Genomic DNA, 5,528 nt, shown 5'->3' with positions numbered 1-5,528 from the left:
TACTTTGCAAGATATTATATTAAATGTACATACCTTAAAACAATAAAAGAAAAACCATTCTTATAACCATAATTGCAAAATACTAAACAAATATTAATATAAAAAACCGAATGAACGAGAAAAATAACGCAGACAATAACATTTATTTGTTAAATTAAACATTTAATCATCAAATAAAAATTAGCAATAAAATTATGTCGTTATAATAAAAGCAAACATTATATTTATTTTAATGTACAGGAAGCCGGGAGTCACAAACAACACCATGAGTCACAAAAATTTAAACTCTCAAAAATACTTTTAATTATTGTATAAGGTAGAACGGGACTTTTCCATAGAGCAATTCTGATCAGCGATAATGTTCATGCTTCTAAACAGCGCAAATTCAATATCTAAAGATCATGCTTACGCTTTCAAGAAGCACTATTTGTGCAACGTAATTGTAAGCAAAAAAATAGTTTACTGCTTAAAAAGAAAAAACGTTTACTTTAAACAGTTAAAACTTTTGTGATTGAAGTTCAAATTGACAGAATAACATCTTTCTATCATAAGATTTTTTATTTTAAAAATATAATTAAAGAATTGTGCATATTTTAAAATTTATTAAGTATATGTGATAATCATTGATTGGTTTCCGGGATAGAAATAAAAACACACTTTTTAAGAAATGTTCCATATCTGAAGCACTGTGGGTTAAACAAAAGATTTATTTCTGAAATAGAAGTGAAGTGATTAAGAGTTAAAAATGATTAAGAGTTAAAATTGATAATATTGTACTAATTTTATGATTTATTAGATTTAGTAGACGTATTTATACATTTAGAACTCAATAATATTCGAGTTTTCTTTAAAATTGTGATTCAGTGTTATTGTCAAAGTTCAATTATCAATAAAGATGATAACTGCAGAGAAAAAATTGTGATTTTTCTGCAATATATAGGATATTATACAATAGCTTTATATTGGATATTATAGCAAGTATGTATATTTATGTATGGAACATTTATATAATAAAAAATCATAAATTTAATAATGTATAAGCTAAATATTTATTAAAAACAAATAAGGGCTAATGAGAATTTTTTGCGGTTGTTAGTGCGAAAATAAAAATTGTTTATTGTCAAAAAACTATAGTATAATTAGTTACGCTTAAACGTTTTGGCCTAATTCCGGACCATCATCAGTATGTCTGAACATTGTAAAATTCTCATTTCTTCATAGCGAAACGGTAGAGTTCAGTTGCAAAAAAACAATCTTAATTTGCAATCTGACACCGAATTTTTACATCACTTACACATCTTGATTCTCAATAATTTATACTGATTTAAACTACGCGCCGTTTTTGTTTTTATTATTTTTAAATAACAGTCTGACATATGTTGGTAATACCGTCCGTTTTACTTATTAATTTGTACACTAGGCGTCATTGATGCCTTCCTGTTTGAAATTAGTTTCCTCCGATCGTACACTTCATATCTGGATATTCATTCATCACGACTATCAGGTTCGCCAATGTTACTTTGAAACTGCATGTACGCATATATAGAGTCTGAGCACAAGAATTGTCGCAACACTTACTTAGAGACTTAAGTTGTAGACGTAAGTAATGCACAAGCTTTGGCGTATGAAGTACGATTTATTGCCGTCTCTTGGAGACACGCAATAAAACGGAAATAAGTTGTACGTCATACGTGAAAGCTTGTGTGTTACTTATGTCTACAATTTAAATCTAAATAAGTATTATGACAGTTCTTGTGCTCAGACTCATAGGCTGTGGTCAAAATCTCGCTACAAATGCTTTGAAATATTTGATGGATCAATTAGAAGAAAGAATTTTACAAATTAACTAATTAAAAAATACTTCAAAGCGTTTGTAGCATCGCGTTGTACCCATAGTATCAAAAAGAAAGTATTACTAGTATAATTTACATAATATCATGATATTGATATGTATTAAAATGTAATATCATATTTTGATATTGACACTATTATTATTTCTATTACACTAAAAAGTAATTTTACAAAAGAAAGAAAGATGTATGAAAGAAGAATAAATGTAAAAAAATTACTTACGTATAATTATATATAAAATTATGCATAATTATGTATAATTTTATATATAATTATACGTAAGCAACTTTTCAAATTTGTTTTTTTTTAAACAAACAATATGAAAATTATCCCTTTAATTATTTTTTATGTTTTCACATTGCTATTATTATTTCTATTACATTAAAAAGTAATTTTACAAAAGGAAGAAGAATGTATGAACGTAAAATTCATATATAATTATATATGTTTATGAATATATTTATGCTTGTTTTTTTTTATGTATGTTTATACATATTTATACATGTTCATGCATGAAAAGTTTTTTACTGAGTCTTCTATTTATATATATATTAGGTGCATGCGGCAATAAAAATCTGAAATGCAAGCTAGCAGATAACGAGCTTGATCACGTAATCTTCAAGCAATCCGAGTTATTAATTCCGATACAGAGCTGTAAATTTTAAAGTTAGATTATAAAATGAAATTGTTTATTTTTATGAAATAAATAAAAAATATCCTCTATTAATTGAAAATATTTTTCGCTTTATTAAAAACTAATAATAATCTTATATATTAAAAATAGATCATTACACATGAATGCAGCAGACTCATACGTCAGGTATGTTTTCTTAAAAGAAAATACTACATTGCAAATAAATTTTAGAGTTTTTAATATATTAATACAGTTTGATTTTATTTCATTCTATGTGTGCAACATAAACTTTGATCTAAAAATTAACTAGCAAATTTTTTGTTTTCAAATACTCAAATTCATAAAGAGGAGAAAAGAATTAAAAACTTATTTTCCTTTAAATATTGTATGTACATAATGTACTCTATCAATTTCGATTTGATAGCATTTGTTTCAGCATTTGTAGACTCAGATATTATAGTTTAAATACACTATTTGTAAAATAGAAGTATATTAAAAGAGATGAATATATGTGTCAACGAATCAATTAGTATATTATCATAAATATACAGATTATGAATTTAATTTAGGCGCGAAAATGTGCATTAGCTCTGCACGAACTCGGTCTTTGAATCCGGAGTGGATCGGTTGATTCTAGAAATGTTAATATGCAGATGAGATGACATGTAGCAGAAAAATGCGAGTTGTCGAACGATTTTCAAGATAAAAGAGGAAACAAACGCTTCCGATTTGCAATGCCGAACGTATCTATTTACATATATATATAAATTTACATATATACATGTATACAAGATGTTTGAAAAATAATGATAAATCTTTCACATAGGGGCAGAATGGCGTTCAGCAGACTCAACAGTTTTGCAATCGTTTTATAATTCATCGCGTTGATTGGATTATACTTTTAGATTTAAAGGAATAGTTCTATCTCAGCGAAGAATCATAAAACGATTGCAAAACTGTTGAGTCTGTTGAACGCAACCGATGGACTAAACTGAGAAAAAAAGTCCTCTATCATTTTGCAATTTCGCTATAGTTAACAAGATATTAATTATTAAAAATTATCGAAAATTGATCTTCAATAATTTTTTACTCAAATACTATCAATTTTACAAACTGCAAAAGACAAAAATTATTTATTTTGTTCTCATAGAGCTCTAAGAATTTTTTTAGAATTTTTTCAGAATTTTTTAATATCGCATTTTCTCATGTTGGTAAAAATGAGAAAATGCAGTACTAAAAAGTTGATATCTTATTAACTATTGCGAAAATTGTAAATTTTCTTCTCAGTTTAGTCCATTCTATCCCCATACGAAAGATTTATCGTTACTTATCAAACACCATGTATACAGACGTTAAATTCTAGAATTGAAAAGAGATGAATATGTTAAACTTCGGTTAAATTACCATGAGTAGCAAAACTTAGGCCGATATTCATAGTCGATTCTTATTTCAAGACCATCTTAAATAATGTCTTAAGACGCTAATGCGATCCTCTGATTGTTAACTTCTTAAGATCGCACTTAAGACAATCTTGAATATAAGAACGAACTATGAATATCGGCTTCAGTCACAAGAATAATCGTGACAGCTAATCAAAAGCGTAAGAGAAACTGTTGATGCTTCAGATTGTCTATTTTTCTATCTCTTGTGACTTTGAAATGAGTTTACTACCATATTAGAGATCCTAGGGCCCTATTAAGCACATACGAAAAATGGTAGTTTCTTGACTGTGATTGATTGATTGTATACAGAATTGTTATTTCCATGGTATAAGAAGGTTTGTTTGCGTTGCATTCTCCCAACTAGGAAGCCTCACAGAGAGAGAGAGAGAGAGAGAGAGAGAGAGAGAGAGAGAGAGAGAGAGAGTGACAAATTGCATCATGTGAATGCCCACGTCCAATCAGAACGGAGATCACTTGACCAGTTTTCTCCAATCTTTTCCATGTCTATGGAACTTTGATGCCCATGTCCAATCAGAGGAGACGGATCATGTGATGCAATTTGCTACTCTCTGTGAGGTTCTTTAGCTCCGATGTTACAGCTTCTACTCACTTCAACGAGCATGACAGAACGAGAAATGCTGTAGGAGGAGTATTTTAGAGCATGTAAGAACATGCGACACGAATAAATCTAGAATATAAGATATTTCATTGCGCATAATGGCCGGTAAACTAAATTAAGAACAATCAATCAAATGCTTATCCTAAATTTAGAACAAATTTTTGATTGATCAAAGATTGGTCATGTTGAAGACGACTGCGCAAAAAGGTGAATATTATGTGTTAACATCCATTTTTTCAGAGAACGGTAATACGCGACAGCATTTTGCAGTTATAGATTTTGATAAGGCACTATAATATGAGCATTCGCATCCGCTATTTTTAGTCCTTCTCTCACTCTCTTGCTCCTTTTCTCAATCCCTTGCTCTCTTTCAACTACGCCGTTAAATTAAGATGATTGAAGAGAGAAGAGAGAAAGTTGAAAAGAGAACAAAGAATGAAAGGACTAGAAATGGCGGATGCGAATACCTATACTTCGTTCAACAAGAGAATGATCGGACAAAAATTCGTCCGTTTTGCACAGGTCTTCATAGCGTTGTACAGCATTACATTGCCTGCTATGCGCAAAGATCATTCTCTCGTTGAACAAAGTATATACAATATTATAGTGCTTTAATTTTGGGCCGTCATGTCCTCTCTCAATAGTGGGATTTTCTAAACGTCTTATCGATGATGACAATTGTCGCTATCGTTAACTAGCGATAGCTAATGGCAGAACAATCCTGAAAGAAAGCGCGACTCTCATTGGTTAACGTGAACTATAGATTTTCAGTACCCGTAGTGAATAACGAAAAGCAGCCTAAAGTTTTTATCATTAATTTATCAATAATTTCATTATTATTTGTAGGCAATTTCCCAATAAAATTAAAAAACTAGAGGTTTTTGAGTTTTTTAATGAAAAACTAGAGATTTCTAGGGATTTTTGAAATCTGATTTTAAGATTTTTTTTCTATTAGCGAGTTGGCAATACTGTTACCTATATT

This window comes from Acromyrmex echinatior, chromosome 14 (assembly GCF_024713525.1).
Source record: "Acromyrmex echinatior isolate Ae372 chromosome 14, ASM2471352v2, whole genome shotgun sequence".
Classification (NCBI taxonomy): Eukaryota; Metazoa; Arthropoda; class Insecta; order Hymenoptera; family Formicidae; genus Acromyrmex; species Acromyrmex echinatior.
Note: the sequence above shows the minus strand (reverse complement) of the source record.